The following is a 24,898-nucleotide window of genomic DNA, read 5'->3' as shown; positions in this document are numbered from 1 at the left end:
GCTTCACAGCCGTGTATCTTTGGCTTCTTAAAAGTTGTCTCCACTCCTTCTCACCCCTCTTTTAAAGGACTTGCGTTCATTGCGGTGTGTATCTGTATCACTTGGGGTTTGCACCGCGTGAATTTCACTCAGACAACGCTCCCCCCGTTTGTCCTGTCCCCCGCCTGCATAACGGGCTGGTGAAGGAAGCGATGTGTGTGTGTGTGTGTTCCACTCTGACAATCACCGTTCCAGTTGCCAGTTTTTTGGGCGACTGCCGGCGAATTGACAGTCACCGGCAGTCGCCTGAAAAGTTGCCTAAGTGGGACAGGCCCATTTGGAGTAAATGACCTGTCATCAAATTCCATTAAAAAAGGACACAAAATGCTTGAGTAACTCAATGGGTCAGGCAGTATCTCTGGAGAACATAGATAGGTGGGAACTTTCTTCAGATTGATTGTAGTTTAGGGGAGAAAGCTGGAAGAAAATTGGGAATGGGATAAAGCCTGGCAAGTGATGGGTGGATACAGGTGAGGGGGTTGTTTAATTGGCAGATGAATGAACAATCTCCTGGGTCTGATCAACTCTTTCCAAGAACACCTTGGGTAGCTAGATATGAAATCATAGGACCTCTGATGGAGATGTATGGATCACCGTTAGACATGGTTGAGATGTCGAATGACTATAGGATGGCTAAGGAAGACACAAACTGCTAGAGTAACTCAGCGGGACAGGCATCATCTCTGGAGAGTGGGTGACGTTTCAGGTCGAGACCCTCTTCAGACTTTTTTCCCATAGGATGGCTAATACTGTGCCTCTATTTAAGAAGGGATGCAAGAAAAAACCTGGGAACTATAGACCAGTGAGCCTAACATCTGTGGTAGGTAACTTAGTGGAGAGGATTTCAAGGGAAAACGTATAGCATTTGGATGGATAGAAACTGATTAGGGAAAGTCACATGATTTTGTACATGGGAGATCATATCTTACAAATTTGATTGTGTTTTTGGAAAAACTTACCAAGAAGGTTGACGAGGGCGTAGTAGATAAAGTTCCTCATGACCAGTTGCTTTGGAAGGTGAGATCGCACAGCATCCAGGGAGAGATAGCTGCCTTCATGGAATTGGCTTCATGGAAGGAGGCAGAGGGTGACGATGGAAGGTCGTTTTTCAAACTGGAGGCCTGTGACTAGTGGTGTGCCTGAGGAATCAGTTTTGGACCCATAGCTGTTTGTGGTTTATAACAATGATATTCATGAGAATATGCAATGCATGATTGGTAAATTTGCAGATTACACTGAAGCAGGTGAGGCAGCACCTATGGAACGAAGGAAATAGGCGACGTTTCGGGTCGAGGCCCTTCTCGATCCGAAACGTTGCCTATTTCCTTCGCTCCATAGATGCTGCCTCACCCACTGAGTTTCTCCAGCATTTTTGTCCACCTTCAATTTTCCAGCATCTTAAACACTAAAGTAGGTGGTAACTGAGACAGTGAAGAGGGTTGCAAAATTACACCAGGATCTTGATCAGCTGGGCAATTGGATTGAAGAATGGCTAATGGAGTTCAATGCAGATAAATGAGGTGTTGCATAGGCTGGAATTAATTTGATTAGCATCCAGGCATCGGGAGCACCAAATGCAGTACATGAGTTTTGAGGTGTTGTATGTGAACCTCTGTCTTACCTGGAAGGGCTGCTGTGGTCCCTGAGTGGATGTAAGGGTGAAGGTACAGGGACAGGTGTTGAATCTCCTGAGATTGCAGTGGAAATTAGTTGGGGAGACTTTGATTTGCGTGGTGAGGGATTGGTGACCAAGGAGTTGATGAAGGAGAGGTCTCTGTGGAAATTGTAAAGGGGTGGGGTTGGAAAGATGTGTTTGGTGGTGGGAGCATTTTGATGGTGGCAGAAAAGTCGGAGAATGATGTGCTGGATACGGTGCTGATGGGGAGAAAGGTAGCAACCAGGGAAACTCTCTCCTTGTTACAACTGGGGGGGGGGGGGGGGAGGGGAAACAAGAGCAGTACTACAAGAAACAATGGGTGATCGATCCATCTATAAGGGAAGGGGGAAACCACATTTTCAAAAGAGAGGACAGCTTGGTTGACCTGGAGTGGAAAGCCATATTATCATACAGCATTGAGGAGATCCATTCCCGACTATCATCTTCCTGCAGTTAAACCAGTTTTTGTGTCACTGCTTCTGAAATGCAAAAGTAATGGTCTTAATAGCATGGTCCTGTTATGATATTTTGCTCCAAGCTGGTGTTTGAACTCTCAGTTATTAAAAGTTCATTACCATTGCAAATATTAAACAACTGACTTTGAGAATCCGTTTGGGATTTTCAGTTTCAATATTTCCACATAATATGTGCACAGCGCATTTAGTTTGAGGTGTATTTTCAGAATTTAAATGTTGTGCTCAACCTCACTGTAATCTTTATGTAGCAAATATATCCGAATATTTCCTGTTCCTGTTGTTCCAATAGCTAAGTTAACTGATGCATAGATGCAAGCATGTCTCAATCCTATTTATTCTGAGGAAAACTACATGGCACCACATAAACTTTTCCTCTCAGAACACCTTTGCCATTTTCAGACTTTTTAATAAACTACTACAGGTACACCATCGATTTTCTGGCACTCTTGGTTCCAGAGCCTTGCCAGATTATCTATTTTGCTGGACCAACAGAAGCCATGTAATAGTAATTCAACAATGCACCTCTGACCCACAAATTATTCCTCTCCTGTGTCTCTAAAGCACCATGTACTGCTAGAATCTTAACAATTAACAAAGTGGTAAACAATGAACTCTTTCAGGAGAAGGAGGCACAAGTCCCAAAAGAGCATGCACCACACTCAATGCTCTAGTAATTTTGTCCAGATTAAAGAAGTGTCAGACCAACAGTTGTCTGAAAATCGGTGGTGTACCTGTAATAGACAATATTATTATCTGGTGCAAATACATTTTTGATATTTTGATTCACCACGACATTCTATTAATATATTCTTATATTAGGAATATCTTCTAAATTCGGATCCAGGTGGTGCTCACACATCCTTTGTGCGTTGATACTGCAAAACCTTTGCAGCTAGATGGCTTTGCTATTTTCTAATACAGTATGTCCTCAAAGAGCATTAAATCAATTCAATAAACAATTTGTTCAAGTGATTTAATAGTTGCAGGACATGAATGAAATGGTTTGCAGAGACATGAAATTTGACACGGATTGTGAAATATTATTTGCTAGTATCAAAATACACTCTTTGCTATTTTGACAGGTACTGAGTATTAAATTGGTAGAGAGCAAAACTATGTGTTTAAAATGGAAACATTGTATGGGAACATTGCTTACAGCTATTTTCTCTATGCTTACATCAAATGAATCTCAAAATGTCAGGCAAAGGTTTCATGCTCAAAGTAAACCATCCTTGTTTTGGTTATTTGCCCTTGCTTGTTAGTGAGTGCCGTGCTAATTGATCAGCAGAAGCCCACTATTAGTATCTCCTGTGTGAATGACATTAAATAGATTACAACTCATTGATTCTTGACCCAATGTTTCTAAGATTCTTTGATGCAGTCGTTAGGAATTCCTACACAAAGAAAAATCAATACAGGTTCTCTTTTTGGAAAACGCCTGCTAAGATTATGCACAAGCATTAGAATTATTTTTGAGATATATAGAAATAGATGGAAATTCATAGCCTGGAATCCAAATGCCATAATCACTGGGCTTGAATGTTATATCACTTCAGGTGCTTATTAACCATGAGAAATGTTTTTGCCTCCATTCTTTAAGACAATTATTTTGTTTTGTTTTTTCTCTCTATTCTCTCTATTCTCTCTATTTCCTCAGTCATTTAATTTTTATCTATTTATTCAGTTGTGGCATCACATTCTATCAAGAAAATAATAGTGCCTGATCTTGCAGATCTAAATAGCTATAGAAAATCTCCTTCCCCGTACCATACCATACCCTTTCTGTCCTTGGCCTCCTCCATTGCCAGAATGAGGCCACGTGAAAACTGGAAGAACAATGTCATATTCTTCGAAGGAGAACAATACTTTGAAGGAGAACAATGTCATATTCAGCTTGTGTAGCTAACAGCCCAACGATATGAATATTAAATTCTCCAATTTCATGTTATATCCCCCACTATCCCTCCCTCTCTTACACCTGCTCCATCCTATCTTTATTCCACTACGCACACATTTCTCCCACCATCGCCCGCTGCCCTGGACCCTGGTCCTTCTCCTCCATCATACGCTCATCTCCCATCCCAAAGTCCCACTATTCTCTTTTATCCCCTCTTTCCTTCCACCCAAATCACCTGATCCAGCTTTATCCAGCTACACTCCTCTTCTTTCCTTTTATGACCCTCTTTTGTCTCCCGTTCACTTCTAGTCTTTGTCACTTACTCCACCCATCTGCCAATTTTGCCCCTCTCATCTATAACCATGCATTACTTGCCGGGCTTTGTTCCGCCCCACCTCCCACCTGTTCCAGTCTCCCGCCCCCTCCCCCAATTCAAATCAATTTGAAGAAAGGTCTCCACCCAAAATGTCACCTGCCCATGCCTTCCAAAGATGCTCCCTGATCTGTTGAGTTCCTGCAGCATTGTTTTTTGAGCAGCAATTTACTGGTCAGTACATTGACACTTTGATCTTGCATCAGCTGATTTGGCACAGTTTCAATGGGGATGATGAGCAAAGAGGGAAACAAATTCTTGAATTATTAGGTTCAATATTAAAATTAAAAAATCTTAACTATCATTGTGGCTAAAGTGGATTGAAGGGGCTTTGTCAGCAGTAAGGGGTATTTTGGGGTTAGAGGCGACCTTACCAGAGTCTTGGAGCAATGTGGTTTAAGCAATGACTCAAACCACTGCAAAACTCCAGGATCAAGGCGGCTAATCTCACTGGCTCATCCAGACAAGGTTGAAGTATGCATGGGTTGAACAGTGGACAGCAATTCAGGGCCAAGGAATTGGCAGATTGGGAAAGGACACACAACAAATCAATAGCACAAGTGTTTACGAAGGAACTGCAGATGCTGGAAAATCAAAGGTAGACAAAAGTGCTGGAGAAACTCAGCGGGTGCAGCAGCATGCATGGAGCGAAGGAAATAGGCAACGTTGCCTATTTCCTTCGCTCCATAGATGCTGCTGCACCCACTGAGTTTCTCCAGCAGTTTTGTCTAAATCAATAGCACAATATTTAAATCAGGGAATTCCACCATGGTATAAAGGTTTGTAATCTTGAATCACATTTATGAAAGGCTAAGCAGCACCACTGGAATTTAAATGTATGCAAGATTGAGAAGCTAGACACAGATCAGATCTGTATGCAGTTACATTTAAAACAGAGAGAAGAACCAATATATTCATATGAAAGGCTCCATTGATGTGGAATATGTATTTCCCCCCCAAAAAAGGGTGGGGGTGTCCATTCCACCAATAACCACGAAGAACGTTAAGGATATTTGCAAATGTACATATAGATGTACAGACATGTTTAAAGTATCCCTCCGTTAGTCAGATTTAGATGCTTACTAGACCAATGGCAGACCCGTTGGGTCTGCTCCCCCAACGCAGCCATTCCCTACCTGTAGCCCCCACGGGAGACGTGGTCCTCGAAGTCGGGTCCGTTTCCCCAACGTGCGATTGCGGGGGGGGGGGCGGCATCACACACACCAAGCACCCCCACACACAGAGTTTTAAAAGTATAATCCCCCAACGCAGCCGTTCCCTGCCCGTAGCCCCCACGGGAGACGTGGTCGTCGAAGTAAAGCCGTTCCCGAAAGGCCGTTTTTAAATGGCGTCTCTTGAGGTTGAGATGCGGGCGCCAGCAGCCTTTATGGTCGCTGGCCAGCAGGAGGCGACAACATGAGTGAGTGGGGGTGGAGGGGGGGGGGGGGGGGGGGAGAAGGATTTGATTAAAAACATGTACTTAAAGACGACAAAATGTAATGAGGAGCGGATACTTAGAAAGAAATGCGAAATCTCTACCGAAATGGAAATGATGTCGGAGATTGAGCGTCTGGATTCGGCGTGGCAATGAATCAAAGGAAGAAATGCAGCCGGCTGATTCCGATTGGACATCTGCGAGCATCGGCCATTCCGATTGGACATCTGCAAGCATCGGCCATTCCGATTGGACATCTGCAAGTATTGGGAACGAATCAAAAGGCAGAAAGGCAGCCAGACGGCAGGCACAGACTTTTAATAGTATACTAGACCAAGGGCAGACCCGTTGGGTCTGCTCCCCCAACGCAGCCGTTCCCTACCCGTAGCCCCCACGGGAGACGTGGTCCTCCAACTCAAGCGGCTCAGGAATGAGCAGTGCGGCTGGTTTTAAATGGTGTCTTTGAGGCGAGATGCGGGCGCCAGCAGCCGTTATGGTCGCTGGCCAGCAGGAGGCGACAAAATGAGTGAGTGGGGGGAGGGGGGGGGGGAGAAGGATTTGATTAAAAACGTGTACTTAAAGACGACGAAATGTAATGAGGAGCAGATACTTAGAAAGAAAAGTGAAATCTCTACCGAAATGGAAAAGATCTCGGCGATTGAGCGTCTGGATTCGGCGTGGCAATGAATCAAAGGAAGAAATGCAGCCGGCAGCCGTACATGTAAATGGATCCATTCCGATTTGACATCTGCGAGCATCGGCCATTCCGATTGGACATCTGCGAGGACGATGGAACGAATCAAAAGGCAGAAAGGCAGCCAGACGGCAGGCACAGAGTTTTAATAGTATATAGATAGAAGATAGATGTTCCCATTGATAGGAATTAAGAATCTGAGGAGAATCAGTATTTAGGGTTGTACATAAAATATGGTTACTTTATGGTCAGTAGTAAAGTAATGATGTCTAATAAAACTTCCCACAAAGATTCAGCAATCACTGTGGCATGGTTTTCCGTTTCCCCCATGGTTGTTTTTTAGTTTAATTGTATTACCGGCAACAGAGGAGCTCTCGAACAGACCAATCTCACTCAAGAATTGCCAGAGAGCACAAACGGGGTATAAAAGCTGATTTTAATCCAATTTTTATTTGTTTTATAGCCCAAATAAAGATTGGAACATTCACTTAAGATTGTGGTAAAAGCTGAAAGAAACTTGGAGATAAATATCCGTATTATGTCAAATTCTTTGTGAGGGAAGGAGATTACCCAGCATTTAACAGTCTGTGTGATGTTAAAAACTCTCCTAACCTCATGAAGCAAAACACTAAATATCTGGGTTGTTCAATGGTTCTATAAAGAAAATAATTCTTGAAGAGCTTAACTCCTCACCAGGTCAATGATTTCTGGAGATTATGTTGCAGAATGCTGTAAAACAGCGCTTAGCGTAAACAAAGAAATGGACAATGGCACTAAATTCCTGAAAGAAAGAGGTAGCAGAGCTGCTTCATACTGAAACAGGCACATCCCTTTAACTAGATGGAATATGGTTCAATGGTTCTTTATTATCAGATGTATCAAGGTACAGTACATACAATTGCATACATATTAGTAAGATTATTGTCATACACAGGACAATCCCCGATAAAGTACAGAATATATAGCAACAGCACATTGAATCCACAAGCAAAAGTCGCTAGGTTTTGGCACCATATAAGAGGGAGATTTGGAAGATACCCTGGGTCCTGTATGAAAAGTGGAAGTTAAATGCATATTTAACATAAGATGACTTGTGAAGATCAATTTGAATAGGTTTTAGATATTTCTGTTAGATATTATTATTTGGATTTATTCAGTCCTTGTCAATTACATAAATACATATGAGTTCAGACTGATGCCATTATGAGTTTGGCTTCCTCTACAGAAATTTGACCACGTTTTGTACAGTAAAGGGCCTGTCCCACTTGGCGATTTTGCCGGCATCATATCAGTGTCGCCAAAAGATTTTGAACATTTCAAAATCCAGCGGTGACAAAAAAATGTTGCGACACTTGAAAGAACACAGCGTGTCATACGTCATCACACCGCATCACCGCCACGTTATACGTCATCACACCGTGTCACGCCGCTTCATACGTCGTCACACCGCATATTTTTCGGTGACCTGATACATCAGTCAATGATGCCGGCAGTCGCCGAAAAAATCGGCAAGTGGGACAGGCCCTTCAAACAAATTGCTTAGAGCAGAATGCATGAAAAAAGTAGTCCATGAAGACCTTCCCAGAACCACCCTGAATGCATGAAGAACATATGTATTCCAAATGTAGTGGCTTTGGGTTATGTAAGGCTGTAGTTACTGTGGCCAACTGCTGAAATTGATTATTTGTTGAGCTTCAAGAAAGAGTCTCTGGTCTGCTTATCCTTCCATATATATCTCACCCTGTCCCTTAGTACTTTCTATTGCAAATGTAGGGGGTGCAACACATGTTCATGCGCCAACTACTTTATCATAATCCAGGGAGCTAAACAACCCTTTCACATGAGGCAGAAATTCACAAGCTCCTCTTCCATCCTTATCTATTGCATTCAGCCCTCACAATGTGGCCTCGCGAATATTAGTGAGATCAAATGTAGATGAGGTGACTGTTTTCCAGAACACCTGTGCTCTGTTGCAACAAGCAATGGAACTTCCAGATTAATATTATTTCAATTCCCCTTCCCATTCCCAAGCTGACCTTTCTGTCCTTGACCTACTCCACTGCCTAGTGAGGCTAAACACAACCTAGAGCAGCAATTTGCGTGCCTCATAGCCAAATGGTATGAACATTAAATTTTCCTGTTTCAGGTCACCTACTTTCTTTGTGTTCCTTTCCCACTCCTTCTGGTCAATCTAGGTTCTCTCTCACTTTGCCCACTTCCCCCCTCCACCCCCTTCTCCCCATTATCTAGTTCCCACCCCTGACTTCATTTGCCCATCACCCATACATCTATCTACTGGAGTTTCTTCTCCCTTGTGCTTATCCTTCCTGTCCCCTTTCCCACCTGATTTCATCTGCCCATCATCCCTTATCTGCTTTAATTTATCAGCTTGCAACCTCTATCTTTAACCGCCCTTCTCAAGATATCTTGTGATATCTTGTAATGATTCTCTTTTTTCTGTTATAGTTATGAAATACAATATATATCTTTTGTATCACATTATTTAATTAACTGTCCATATATTTTCAGTGGTTATAGGGTTGTACACACCAAACATGGGCTCTTCGGCCTACCATGTCCATCCCAACCTTTCTACCCATCAACACTATAATCCCATGTACATGTAGTAGGATCATATCCTTCTATGAGATTTTGTAAATTTAAATTTTTTATTATTGCCTAATAAACTGTTGCAATCTTTAAAACATTTGGATGCAAAATGAATGGGTAAAATGCTGAACAGGTAAGGCAGCATCTGTGAAGGGAGAAATAGGGACTTCAAAACATTGTTCAAATTGCTTGATATTATGTGCTCGAGACCTTGATAATTCATCACAGAGCAGAATGAAAAAAATTGTGAAAATAACATGAAAATTAATTGGATCTGAACAATTTTTGCAAAGTCAGAATTTATGGCAAAATACTTCATAGTCATGGACTTTGATTGCAGTCCTAAATTAAAAGTTTATTTTGAAATAGTAAATATTAGCTAAATCTGGCAATTAAATTTTTGACTTATGTAAAGTTAAAAGCAATTGCTCTTTATTTAATCTTCTACAGTTTATATATCAATCATTTTAATGTGTCATATTCCCACAAATCAAAACATGCAGCCAACAAAGGAGAGCAAAATGAGAGGACACTATGTAGAGTTCATGATTTAATCCCACGTTATGGAGATAATGAAGTGTTTTCTCCTTATAACAATATAAGCATTGGAATCTATGGTTGGAACAGACATGGTGCATCTTGTTAAGTATAGCTATGCCATATATTTGGAAACACAATCGTAGTAGCAGAAAGCACCAAATTCCATCACAAAATAATCATTTCACAATTACTATCACCTTCTGTCGATTGACTATTCATGGTAATAGTTTTTAGACAAACAAACACCATTTGATAGAAAATGTTGGTCATTTTCTTCAATTTTCTCTCAGTTTCTAAGTTTGATAAAGTACTTATGTTGTTCACAAAAAATTGAGTAATCATCATTTACACCCAGAGAGTTGTGAATTTTTCACCCAGTGAGTTGTGAATCTGTGGAATTCCCTGCCACAGAAGGCAGTGAAGGCCAATTCACTGGATGTTTTCAAGAGAGATTTAGAATTAGCTCTTAGGGTTAAGGGAATCAAGGGATATGGGGAAAAAGCCGGAACGGGGTACTGATTTTGGATGATCAGCCTTGATCATATTGAAAGGCGGTGCTGGCTCGAAGGGCCAAATGGCCTATTCCTGCACCTATTTCCTATGTTTCTATGTTTCTGTGAAAATACATGATGTTAGTGGGAAGACAAGATCAGGCCTCTGGAGGCTTTAGCTCTGGTTGCAGTCTGTCTGTTGCTTTGCAGGTCGAACAAAATGATGGTCACCAAAACAGTAATGTTCGGGCAATGATCAGGCCCCTGCTCTGTTAATCTGCAGGTTGCAGTTGGATGAATATATTTATTTAGTGCAAGCTTAGAAATAGAGCAAGTGGTCTTGAAGGTTCCCGTGTGCCTTAATTGTTGAGGTGATATTGGAGAATGTAATTTAGTTGTAGGCTGCATTTTCACAGATGTTATGCAGAGCATCCTGTCTCTACTCTTCCCTGAGGCTATCCTGACATTCAATGATTGATTCTCTCTGTTCTGCTTGCCTGCCAAATAAATGAACTTAACTGTGAAACTTATGGAATCGCAACTAAAAAACTGTTAGTAAATAGAGAGACAGCCCAGTTGACAGCTTGTTGGCGTAATTGTGCCTATATTTTAAGGAAAAGATGCAATGTAATTCTGGAAAATTATGTTCCGGTAGCAATAACGGAAAAAGAAAATGAAAGTGCTGAGAAAAAAAATCATCGCGGTGAAATGCTTGAAGGGAATTTAAGTGTTTGTTACCCTGTTGGATTATCTGTTGTAATGGGTAATGGCTCAGATGGTCCTAAACTGTTACCATAAATTAGCAACTACCACATTTCCTGAGGCTATAATCATGTTGTCCTTTTAACATCCCCCAAAAGACTAAGCAGTACTTAAGTCAGTTACTCAGATTTGAAAATTAAAGGAAATGTTTATCAGCATTAAATTTGCTTAAATGTCAGAATTGCCTTTTACTGTTGAGGCAGCTTAAGATGGAAGCTTTGCAGACCAAAAAGGCCATGAAGATTTCCTTTATGGTCATAACCGTGTCAGTTAGGCTTGTGCAGTAAAATCTTCCATGCTGCAGCAATCAATCTTTTCATCACGGACTGAGTAGTTCAGAAATGCATATTCATCTTTGAGCAGTGTACCCATTTTAATGCTGCAGAACCAGATTGATGATCCTGTTTGTTTATATTCTTGCATTTTCTGATACTTTGGAAAAAAAAATTGGTTGCACGTACACATGGAGTTTCAGTTCAAATGAAGGAAAGAAATGTTTTAATTATCATTGTGACCTTCAGTAATAATTGCAGAATAACCACCAAATATTAGAAATTTTAAGTCCCATGATTAATGTGCATTGCCTCATGGCTGGCTAAGTCTGCTGTTCATTTATCTTTTTGCACAGCAAATAATGCACAGAGATAAGAGAAGCTAAGGAGAGGGGAAACAACTTTTGGTGAAGAGAACAGGGGTAGGAATTAGTCAGTACACCAGCAGCGAGGCAACCTGCATTCGATCAGTGTGGGTTCTTGTTTTTTACAATATTCCTGTATGATGCAGGGGTGGAAATCCCGGGGGGGGACAGGTGGGACACGTCCGTCCCCCCCTGTTTTGAGAGGAGGGGGGACAGTCTCCCCCCCCCCCCCTCATTTTTTGTAATCCGGATTTTAAAACCCGGTGACATCTCCGCTTTCCATGAGACAGTGGGGGTGGGGCTGCTGATCGAGGACGCCGATTGGACAAGAGGGACTTCGATCAGCAGGCAATGGGGGCGGCACAGACCTGCACCTCATCCGCAGCCAGGATCGATCCCGGCTGTCCGGTGCTGTCCCGTACCCACCCGAGAGCCACCGCCCAGGGGTGGCCAGAGACGTCAGGAGTCAGACGGGCGCGGTGCCCCCAGGCCCACAGCCAGCGCAGAGAAGCAGCGCTAAACCCAGCTCAACTCTGCCTGTCCCGCCTGGTTAACCTACAGCCCTGCCTGGACTTGCGAGAAATATGGCCCAGGTTTACAGCCTGCACGGAGAAGCCGTGCTGGTGTCCCATCAGTCCAGGCAGGGCTGTAGGTTAACCCGGCGAGATAGGCAGAGTTGTGCTGCATTTAGCGCTGGATTGAGCTTCCGAAGCCTTGCGTGTGTGTGTGTGTGAGTGTGCGCATGCACGCGCGGCCACCAAGAAATTGTGTTCCCCCTGTCCCCTCCATATTTTGATAGCGATTTCTGTGCCTGGTATAATGGCGTACAATCTTTTGTGTAGGGGTTAATTATCCTGAGACAACCACCAGGATACACCTCCCCTGACATACCTGACCCTGCCTGCACCTATTTATTCTGAATGTGGAAGGCTGAACAAACGGCCACATGCTTTACCACCATCCCATTAGCTCCCCACATGGTTGCCTTCACCCAAAAGCAAGCAGGCTCCATGTGGCAAGTAGTTTGGCACCGTATCCTGTAAAAGGCTATTAGATAATTTTGAGACAGTTATAATTATTCAGAAAGAACATAAATCATAAAGATAAACTAAAAGTTCAAATTTTGGCAACTAATTAAAACATTAAAATAGAGTTAAATGTAAACAAGAAAAGAAGCGGCATGGTGGCACAGTGGTAGAGTTGCTGCCTGACAGAGCTAGAGACCTGGATTTGACCCCGACTATGGGTGCTGTCCGTACGGAGTTTGTTAATTCTTCCCGAGACCGTGTGGTTTTTTTCCAGATGTTCCGGTTTCTTCCCACACTGCAAAGACATGCAGGTTTGCAGGTTAGTTGGGTTCAATAAAAATTGAAAAAGAAAATTGTCCCTCGAGTGTGGATAGTGCTAGTGTATGGGGATCGTTGGTCAGCGTGGACTCGGTGGGTCGAAGGGCCTGTTTCTGTGCAGTATCTCTAAGCTAAAACAAAACCTCTGAGCTTTGCATCATAATTCAATTGTAAAAGGGTCCTTCACAAATCAGCCCTTCCTATGTTAAAGCAGAGAGCTAGAAGCAAAACAAATCTTGAGGGAGCCTCTGCTTCATGACTGGACTTAACAGTCAGTGTACAATTGTCATGCATGTGTAGCAGTCCAAGACCACCCAAGATGTAACGCTGATGGCTCACAATCCTTGTGGCACTGCCAGTTATCACACAAGATTCTGAAATAAATTATAGGGCTACTAAAATGTTTCCTTTTTACAATCATTTATTGTGTATGAAGACTTTTTTTTAGAAAAGCAGACCAACAATTTTTATAGAACACAAAATATTTCCACTGTCTGTGGTATGTTCATGGCTCCAAATGAGTGGAAAGTGATATGTCACTCTTAGGCTAAGTGTAGACCTGAATACTGAGTTTAGTTTTAGAGTTAAGAGATACACCAGACAAACATGCCTTTTGGACCATAGAATTCATGTCGAACACCGATCACACATTCATGCCAGTTGTAAGTTATCTCACCTACTCACCCACTCCATACACACTTGGGGCAAATTAGAGGCTGATTAACCTATAAACCCACACTTCTTTGGAAGGAAACTGGAGCACCCACATGGTCACACGGAGAATGTGGAAACTTCACGCACAGACAGCAGCCAAGCTCAGGATCGCACCCATGTGTCAGGCGCTGTGAGGCAGCAACTCCATCAGCTGTGCCACTGCGCTCTCAGTCCAGGCTCTAACATTTCCCCCTTACCCTTATTCTACCTAAGATTAACTCAACCATTAAGTGGCAAGTCTCTAAATTTCTAAAAGAGTATTGCCAAGATACAGCTGTACTTTATGCTATTGTTGCAATGTAGAAAGTGATTCATTCCATTGGAGCAGGGTAAATTGAACTGTCAATATTATCAAAATAATGAAATGATACTTGGTGCTTCCAAAAAGCAGACATTGGAATTATTTGTCTTATTTCAGGATGGTCTTACATTATGTTAAGTTTATTTTTCTTTCTCTGTAAACCCAGATGTTTCTATATGATTTTTCGTACATCAGAATTATTCACCTCCAAATCTGTTATGTCATGGGGATTAGTACCTGATACCCAGACATTCATAATTTATGTTAAATAAGTTGAAAGGATTATGTGATGTATCTAAGTTTCCTGATGGTACAAAAACTGAGTGGTGAACTTACCCTTGAGGCAGATTAACGTACAAAGTAGAATGAGTGGGCAAATGTTGGAACATGGAGTATGAAGTTTGAAAATATGAGGTTATTTCTTTGGTCAGAAGAATGTAGAAAAGTATAACCATTTAAGATAGAGAAACTAATATGAATCCACTAAAGATAGAAAAGGCTAGGGTAACTCAGCGGGTCAGGCAGCATCTCAGGAGAAAAGGAATAGGTGACATATCGGGTCGAGACTCTTCATATTGGTTTATTGGTTTGTGAACCAAATAAAATTATTCAACATGCACTCCTCCATGGGAATAAAATTTGATAGAATCACCATAATTCAATTCACTGCTGCCCTCATGTCCTGAAATGGATGACCCTTTATCCTTAGACTATGGCCACTAGTTCTAGATATTTTACCAGGGAAAGCATCCTCTCAGCCTTCACCCTGTCAAGCAGCTCAGAATCTGATGGATTTTAATGTCCTCCAGAGAACATGAATCCAATAGAACATAGAACAGTACAGCACAGGAACAACCCAATGGCACACAATATATGTGCAGAAGTTATTCCAAATCAGATCCTTATCTGCCTGCACATAATCCATGTCCTCCATTCCCTACATATCCATGTGCTTATCCATATGTCTCTTAAATGCCACTATCAGATTTGCCTCCACCACCACACTTGTCAATGTGTACCAGGAAATTGTCATACTCTCTGCAATAACAAAACTTGCCTTGCTCGTCTTTAAACTTTGGCCCTCTCAATCAAAGCAATGCCTTATAATATTTGATTTTTTTACCCTGGGAAATATGTTCTGACTCTCTATCCATTTTGTGTCTCTATCCTATATCCTTCTATTAGGTTTCCCCACAACCTCCTGCATTCCAACAATCCCAGTCTGTTCAATCTCTCCCTGTTTGGAACCATTCACCAGATAGCACGCACTTCATCCCAGGGAATCTCCTTTGCAGTTCCTGTTCTAGTTTATTCTGTAAAGATTGTATGTCAGTACCATGTCTAGCACTGAGTTCTTAGAAACAACTGCATGAATGGAATCAGCACTATAAGGGACCATTGTACCTGGGGATGAGTTAACTAACTCTATTGCTGTACCAGGAAATTGTTGTGAACTTCTGCTGTGCACTGCTCTCCTAGAAACTGGGTGCCTGGAAAGGTTCATTCATGGTTTAGTACGGAGAGACAGCCTGTGAGTGTTAGTATTGAGTGGGCCAGGGAAGGTAGTCTGGCTACTCAGCACTGAGATGCAAGCCATTGCTATGATCTGACAGCACCGTGTGTTAAAAGACTACCCACATCATACCAGTGGATGTGATCACGTCTGATCACCTCCAGTGGGTGAGATGGAAGCTCTTTTCTCCTCTCTCTCTTTTTTTGTTGATTCTGATTTTCTAAATGTTATGTGATTACTTCTTTAATAGTGGATTACAACAATTTACCAAGGTCAAATATTCCCCAAGCTTTCCTATTATTCCTCGTTTTTTCTCTCTCCCTCTATTGTTACATCAAGTATAGATTAATTCAGAGGATTGTACGTCTTTGAATTCAGCATCTGAGAAAGCTGCACATGCTCTGCCAGTGATGTATTCAAGTATATGACACAAAGACTGCTGGAGATTCAGGGGAATCATAGGATATGTTGAATGATCAGAGAAAGCAGGTGTGATATGAGATAAGCCATGACATTGAATGAGTTTGAGAGGGGTATCCACTTGTCCAGATTCTATTTTTTTTAACGTTCTTAATTGATACCAGACATTTGCGATATTTGCATTAGAATTGAGATATCTGTGAGGTTTAAATTCAAATGTGCCAGGGGTACAAGATAATAAAGATGAAAAGATTCCTTGATTTTAATTTTCTAGATTTTAGGTCCAATTTTTTGCTTGAGTTCTATAGTGCTTCCTGAACAACCAGTACATTTCTTTGTTGCAGCTATTCGATCCTCTTCTTTTTTGGTGTTAAGTTCATTGCTCCAGTACTTATTGCATAGCACCATTGCATATCTTAGTTTACGGTGACCTGACATTGTACACCAAAAGCACAGTTTGCACAATGCATTATCGTCACTTTGGGAAATTTATGCTTCATTGCACTAGTTTTACATTCTACAATTTGGTTTTCATTCTAATTTGCTTTCCATTATTTTTTTTAAGTGAAGAGTCAAGTTACTGCAATACTGTCCATATTTCCATTCATTGTATTCGAGTGGGGTGCCTTCTTTATCACTAATTTTTGATAATTTATTTTATAGCCTGTCATTTAGGTGCCCACTTATAGTTTACTCAACTACTTTTCACCAAGCGCCCTTTCATGTTAAGTAGAAGCTGGAGGAGGCTACCCAACCATTTGTCTCTTGCTCTGCCATTCACTAGGACTGTGGATGGTCTTTTAACTAGGGTCATCTTTCTGTACTATGCCCCATATTTCTTGGTTCCCAAAATTCCTAAACATTTGTCAATCCCTATTTTGAACATAATCATGCATGAAACTGAACAACACTCTTGGGAACCAAATTAAAAAATGAACCGGCCTCTTGGTGAAGAAATTGGTTCCTATCCATGTCCTGAATGGCTGACCACTTATTTTGATACTCTGACCTTGGTTGTAGTCTTCCCAGCCAGGGGGAAACAGCAAATCTATCCTATCTCAGACTTGAAATGATGGTTTACTTCAGGGATAATCTTTCTTCAAGAGACCAGAAAATGTAGGCCCAGCCTGTTTTATTTTCCCTTATAAGGTCCTGCATATTTTGGTGATAGGAGACAGAGGGTATTGTCAGAAAGTTTATCTAAGAATACAGCAGGAAATAGATCAATTCAGAAGTTGGGTGGAGATTTGGCAGAAGAAGGTCATCCTGACACATGAAGTCATTAATTTTGGAAGTAAAATAGGGGAAGGACATATACAGCGTGATTGTTGATGAACAGAGAGGCATAGAGGTCCAAATTAATAGTTCCGCGAAAGCAGCAATGCAGGCGGATAGGGTGGTAAAAAAGCTGCAGGGCATGCTTGCTGTGAAAGGTTGGGGTATAGAATATAGATTTAGCACTTCATGTTGCAACTTCACAAATCAGTAGTTAGGCTGCATTTGGAGTATTGTATGCACATATGGTTGACAGGCTGTAAGAAGGATATGTTTGGAGTGTGAGAGTACAGTGCAGATTCACAGGATGTTGCCTGGATTGGAGTACTTTAATTATGAGGAGAGATTGGAAAGCCTGGGCTTGCTTTCTGTGGAGCAAGGGGGGCTAAGGGGGTGATCTGATAGATGTATATAAAGTGTTGGAGAGTATTGTGAAGAATAAATAGACAAAATCTTTTGTTGCCTCGGTAGTTGCACTGGCAGCAGCGGCTCATCGGCAGTCCCGTTTTGTTTGTGTTTTTTGTGTTGTTTATTTTGTTTGGTTAGTCTAGTTTTTGGTTCTTAGTTTGTGTTTTGGGGGGGGGGGGGTTGAAACGGGTTTTGCAGTCTCTCCCTGCGGGGGAATGCGACTTTTTTGTCGTATTCCCCTTCTCTGCCTCCGCCTGCGCTGAGGCCTAAATGGAGCTGGCGACCTCGAGGCTCCGGAGGCAGAGCCCGTCAGGACTCGCCCTGAGCTCGCTCCCGTGAGGGCGGTCCGGCTCAGGGTTGGAACAGTGCTCCCGTGAGAGGTTGTCGGGGCGGCCCGGCCCGAGGGAGAAGCGACGCCCAAGTCGGGGCGGCCCGGCCAGAGGGAGAAGCGACGCCCAAGTCGGGGCGGCCCGGCCAGAGGGAGAAGCGACGCCCAAGTCGGGGCGGCCCTGCCCGGGGAAGAAGCGATGCCCATGTCGGGGCGGCCCGGCCCGGGAGAGGTTCGGCGCCCATGTCGGGGCGGCCCAGCCCGAGGCTGAAGACGGTACGGTACTCACGTGAGGGTGGCTGGGACGGTGTTCTGGCGGTGGTGGCCTAAGTCCGGGGTTCGGCCGCGGGCCAGCGTCTGCGTCTGCAGGACTGGTGGGCGGCAGCTTCAACCACACCGGGCCGCGGTGTTTGAGCTGCGGGACTGATTGTAACATCGCCCGGGGGGTATCGCCTCAGCGCAGAGGGAGAAGAGGAGGGAAGAGACTGCAGACCTAAGACTTTTGCCTCCATCACGGATGGATGTTAATATGTGTTTATTGTTGTTTTTATTGTATTATATGTATGACTGCTGCAATTTCGTTCAGACTTCGGTCTGAATGACAATAAAGGCTATCTATCTATCTATCTATCTATCTATCTATCTATCTAGTGATATCAAAAAGTAGACTATATAGTCTAATTCTGAGAGGAAAGAGATTTAATGGGAATCTCATGGGTAAGATTTTAAAACAGTGATTGATGTCTGCAACATGCTACTGGAAGAATCAGATGCAATTACTATGTTTAAAAGGCATTATGCACTCTCTTCAGTCGGCACGACAAAGAAGAATATGGTCTTAATGTGGGTAAATTGAATTTCTGTAAATGGGGGAAAAAGTTGACTTGAATGTGTGGTTCAAAGGTGCAGTCTCTGTGCTGTCCAACTATGACTCTGCAAACGTCTGGAAGCCCACCATTCTAGGAATCATTTTGGTGAACTTTTGCTGGACCCCCTCCATCCCAAATATATTCTTCTCAAGAGAGGACAAACAGACCAAAATTCAAAGAGTTCAAAGGTTCAAAGGGTATTTTATTGTCATGTTTACCAATTAAGGTACAGTGAAACTCGATTTACCATAGTCATACGAAAAAAAGCAACAAGCCACACGACTACATAAAAGTTAACATAAACATCCACCACAGCAGATTCCCCACATTCCCCAATGTGATGGAAGGCAATCAAGTCTAATCTTCTTCATTCTTTATTCTCTATTCTACTCAGGATCCTGTCTTAAGTCTTGTTTTCTGCCTTGGATTTCCATGAATTTTAATTAAATTAAATGTCTTCGATTTCAACAATGTATCTAATCAATGTGTATTCAGAAAAAAAAAAACATGGAGCTTGACTATTTACTTAAACTGTAACTTCCTTGAAATCGCAACGACTCACGGTTTTTTATTTTGACCTTTCCAAAAAAGTCAATTTAAATACCATTTAATCATCCTGGGACCCCTCATGTATTGAGTGATAAAGATATACAGATATTCCTTCTCATATTCACTGGCTATGATTCTAATGTTTCATTTTTATCTAGTCGTTCTCTGTGATTATTGATTGATAGAAATCAGTCATAATTGCACTGTTATCTCTATATTAACCTTCGCAACTCATCAACCTCACTGATTCAAATCCTTCCCATGAGGTCTTCTTCAGAACCTTATACTTTGCCCTGATGCCTTCTTGTTTGCGAGGGTCAAGGTTATCTGATTCATTTTGCGGCCTCGCTCATAAAATTAAGACTTTTAATTTATGTAATGGTTGAATATACATGCTTAATCTTTGCACATTGCATGGGATGAGACTCATAGAAAATCCTTCAATGAAAAGAAGTTAATCCTACTCAAGTAAACTATTAAAATATATGACTAGTTGGAAATGGATTGCAAAGATAATCCTGAATAAGACTTGCTGAAGGATATCAACTTGTCAACGATAAATTATCCAGGATATTGGGTTAGATCAGCCTTGTGAAGTGCTATCTGTTTCAGCATTATACAGTAAATGGAGTAATTCAGTGGAACATTTCCTGGAGATAAAATAGGTTGAGTAGAGCATAAATTGTACATGCTTTTATAAAGAAATAGGCTTTAAAAAGCAATTAGCATTGTTTTCATTCCATACTGAGATGTACTTATGACTACCTTTGGGATTTTCAAAGTGATTAATGGCTTTTTAAGCAAAGTTGAAGTCTGATCATTATTATTGAGCTCTGCGTACACTTGCCCGCACTCTCATTATTCATCTAATTGCTCATCTCCATCTCCAATCATGGTCTTTAAAGGAAGTTGACTCTTTCAATTCCAAGTAGTGCCCACCAAAACAAGTGAAAATATTTATGCAACTAACTCACAAATATCACTAATGATATGTGCAATATTTAAGACCAATGATACCCAGTCATATCCAGTTTAAGAACATGTTGATCTTTACAACGTCACAAAAAAAAACGAATGTATATTTTTAATTATTAGACATAATCAAATTAATCATTTAAATATAATTGTATATGGGAATTCTCAAAATGGTGAAGATTGGTTCAAAGAAGTGGTAAGTCAATCAATATCTGTTTTTAAGTTCAATGAATGATTCAAGTGGTGCAATCGGCTGTTGTCAGTTGTTCAGGTGCTTTATTGGTGAGACATTTAGAAATAAGGATTGGATGGGGTAGGTTTGTAGCTGTTGTCAATGATACAGATGATCTTTGAATCGGGTAGGTCAGGGTAATATGGAGAGGTGATCAGATCCTTTGGGCATTGCCAGCAATCGGGTGTGAGGAACTGAAATGCTAAATGGCAAAATGAAAAGAACATCCCCTGTAAATTATGGATGTTACGGATTCCCTAGTAATGGATCAGGTAAGATCAGAGTCCCTTGAACATCCAGTTCATCTTAGAATCATACCATTAGGTCTAACATCATTGTGCATGCTTCATATTCTTGTATGCCTTATACATGGAGGACATTGAACAAATATCTGGAGATACAATATAAGCCATTATTTGAACGGGAAACACACAAAATATTGCAGGGCACAATACAATTCTTAAGTCTGAAAGTAAACTCTTACTAAGTCTATATAAAAGATACAATATAAGTCAATGTAAAATGATCTCAAAGGAGACCCAATCTAAAAGAATCAAACTAAACTGCATGTTTGGTTTCATTCACTGAGCACTTCATACTTGATGTTGTGTTAATTATCCACTATATGTAGCCATGTATCAGAGTCTACGTATTCACATGATCCATATCATGGCAGCATTTGGATGGTGGATTCTCATCCTCACCATTTGTTGTCCTTTATTTTTATCTCCAGTTCAAGCTGTAGCTGTAGCCAACAGTGCAATTTTAATTGTTCTGATCCATAAAGGGATTGTCTTTGAAAGTGAACTCCCGGCTTCTGGCGTTGCTAAGATGCACTATTAATATTCATCTGGCTATAGTTCTTAACAAATAGAGGAAAATTGTCAAAGAAGGGTCAGCCCTGAAAGAAATGAATGAAACCAATTGTTTGAAAAGCAAAGAAAAATGTTAGGCAGTTTGCATTTAGTTGGCACACCATAAGCTTTGTAACTAAATGTGCCCATTTCCCACATGCCCATTAAAACATGTTTGCAGTAATATCTTTGATCAGGAGAGAAAAAGTGACAAGTTGGATATTTGCCCTTTGAAGCTTTTTGTTTCATTCACCCAGCAATTCATCAATACGCCACAATAACTTCCAGGGTGCTTCTTTTACAACTACTATTAGCTGATTAAGCCCATCTATCTAAGACGACCTAACCTATCTTTTCCTCCCATAATTTTATATACTTTCATCAGTTCTCTCCTCAACCTCCAGTGATCTAGTGATCCAAGTTTGTCCAAATTCTCCTTGTTGCTAATACTTCCTGATCGAATCAGCTAACTTTTTTCTGCACCATCTCTAAAGCCTCCATGTCCTTCCTGTAATGGGGCAACCAGAACTGTACAGAATTTAGCCAATATAATTCATGAATATAAACATTATCATATTTTAAAGCAATAATATTTGTATTCAATTAATTTAATTATTGCTGTGATTTTCAAGAATGAAATATGAAATAATAGATTCATACCAGCAATGTTTCTGCACTGCACATGAGTATTTCAGCAGGAATTTTGTCTGCCATAGAGGCTTTGTTGTTTTAGAGTTGTCAGATAGTCTCTTCGACCTCCTGTTTGGTCATTATGGTCCTCGGGTTGTTATGAGTAATCTGCTGTGGGATGAAGTTCTGCACAGTTGCACCAAAGGCAAATTGCTGTTTCAGGAGATGATCAAAGTGCTCCTTCCAAGGGAGACTGGCCTTTATAAATACTGCTTTACTGTTGGCAGCACGGGCTCGACCAAAGATGGTCTTGACAGCACTGACGAATCTACTAATTTTGTGGTTATTGGCTGATTGCTGCACTTCCTCTGATCTTCTTTCCAAGTGCTCTTTGTGACATGATCTTGGACTTTGAGATGCCTGCAGATCTGTTCATTTTTTCCCCTTGAAGTGATAATATTTCCAGACTAATTTTATCTTGTGTAATGTCCTCCTATATTACCTGGCTATTATCATCAAATCCATCCCAGTGTTTTCTGATAGGTATGCCATGAGTCTCTTCACAAGGAGCTATAATTAGGGCACTCCAACAATTGTAAACACTCCATCAGATCTGGAGACATTGGGCTGCCTGTAGGATGGGCTGCCTGTGCAGACTTTTGTTTTCTGCACCTTTGGGTCTTCCATCATTACTCATCCTGCAACAGCATTTCTGTTGCCATTATCATTTCAGAACTGGGTTGATGAAAATGATAGAGTGGATTAGCTGGTAGGTCAATAGAGAAGCCATCAATATCTGTTCTCGTGTGAGTGATCTGAACAACCTTGTGACCCTTTGTGAAGGGAAAAAGATTTAATAGGAATCTGAGGGGTAGCTTTTTCGCACAAAGTGTGGTGGGTGTGACAAGCTGCCAGAGGAAGTAGTTGAGGCTGGGACTATCCCAACGTTTAAGAAACAGTTAGACGGGTACATGGATAGGATAGGTTTGGAGGCATAAGGACCAACTGCAGGCAGGTGGGACTAGTGTAGCTCGGACATGTTGGCCAGTGTGGGTAAGTTGGGCTGAAGGGCCTGTTTTCACACTGTATCACTCTCTGACTATGACTCTATTTGGGGAGAAACAATGTTTTTAAAGGTCGAAGGAGACATGAGCTGCAGAGCACTTCTCCAATGAAAATAATAACTAAAAAAGGATCATAATTTTAATGTGTGAAAGATGAGTGCTCGAGGAGTGAGCCATCTGTGCAGATATGTTGGAATACTCTTTTGAAGTACTGTATGTGCTTGATAATGAGTACATAGGAGCCAGTGCTGCTGTAATCGGTAAACGGTGTCAATGGTTTCACAACAGGACTTTGAAATGTAATCTCCTCCTACATCTGAGCGTAGTTATTCTCATTTCTGGCCAGTGTGTATGTAACATGTTGCATGACTTGGCTAATCACTGTCCCAATTTGCAGTTGGAAACTAGTAATATATAAAAAATGGTGTTGCAATGAACCAAGAATGGCGTTCTGATTTCGCTTTACTGGTACAGATCATGCTGATCTATTTCCCACTACCATGGTTCATCTTTCTTTAATTATTAATGAAGTTGAATGGTCACTGCAATAAAGTCAAGTGGAGCTCTAGCATAATATTTATCAATGCGGATAAATGACTGAATTTTTACAATTAAAAAAAAAAAAAAAAAGAATCCTTGCTGATCACCTCAATTTTCTCCTTGGCTGGCTTCAGCCCATCTTCATACACTCATAAACATAAATCGATCACTTTTTGTGGGTGAGAGCATGGGTCACATAATCACAGGAATGAGTAGGTTAACCTATGATGAACGTTTGTTGGCACTAGGCCTTTACTCGCTGGAGTTTAAAAGAATGAGGGGGAACCTAATTGAAACATACAGAATAGTGCAAGGCTTGGATAGAGTGGATGTGGAGAGGATGTTTCCACTAGTGGGAGAGCCTTCGACTGGAGGTCATAGCCTCAGAATTAAAGGACGTTCTTTTAGGAAGGAGATGAGGAGAAATATCTCTAGTCAGAGGGTGGTGAATCTGTGGAATTCTTTTATCTGCGGAGTAGACTTGATGGGCTAAATGGCTAAATGGAGTTTTACTCCTATTCCTTATGACCTTAACAGCAAGATTGCCCTTCCACAAATTAGGAGACCAAACCTGCACACAATATTCCAATGTGGTCTCACTTGGGCCATGTATAACTGCAGTAGGACTTCCTTGCTCCTATACTCAAATCCTCTTGCTAAGAAGGCCAACATGCCATTTGCTTTCTTCACTGCCTATTGTACTTGCATGCTTACCTTCAGTGATGGATGGACACCCAGGTTTCATTGCACCTCCCCTTTCCCTAATCTGACAGCATTCAGATAATAGAAACATAGAAAATAGGTGCAGGGGTAGGCCATTCGGCCCTTCGAGCCTGCACCGCTATTCAATATGATCATGGCTGATCATCCAACTCAGTATCCTGTACCTGCCTTCTCTCCATACCCCCTGATCACTTTAGCCACAAGGACCACATCTAACTCCCTCTTAAATATAGCCAATGAACTGGCCTCAACTACCTTCTGTGGCAGAGAATTCGACAGATTCACCACTCTCTGTGTGAAAAATGTTTTCCTCATCTCGGTCCTAAAAGATTTCCCCCTTATCCTTAAACTGTGACCCCTTGTTCTGGACTTCCCCAACATCAGGAACAATCTTCCTGCATCTAGCCTGTCCAACCCCTTAAGAATTTTGTAAGTTTCTATAAGATCCCACTTCAATCTTCTAAATTCTAGCGAGTACAAACCGAGTCTATCCAAATTTCTTCATATGAAAGTCCTGACATCCCAGGAATCAGTCTAGTGAACCTT

At 41.5% G+C, this 24,898-nt stretch overlaps 1 protein-coding gene across 6 annotated transcripts in view; it reads left to right on the top strand.

Annotated features, from left to right (window-relative positions):
* Positions 1-24,898, top strand: part of cntn3 (contactin 3) — a 1,582,783-nt gene that overhangs the window by 773,265 nt on the left and 784,620 nt on the right. The gene's annotated exons all lie outside the window — the stretch shown is intronic.

Source organism: Amblyraja radiata, chromosome 18 (genome assembly GCF_010909765.2).
Source record: "Amblyraja radiata isolate CabotCenter1 chromosome 18, sAmbRad1.1.pri, whole genome shotgun sequence".
NCBI classification, from domain to species: domain Eukaryota; kingdom Metazoa; phylum Chordata; class Chondrichthyes; order Rajiformes; family Rajidae; genus Amblyraja; species Amblyraja radiata.
The sequence above is the reverse complement of the archived record's forward strand: the minus strand, read 5'-3'. Positions and strand labels throughout refer to the sequence as shown.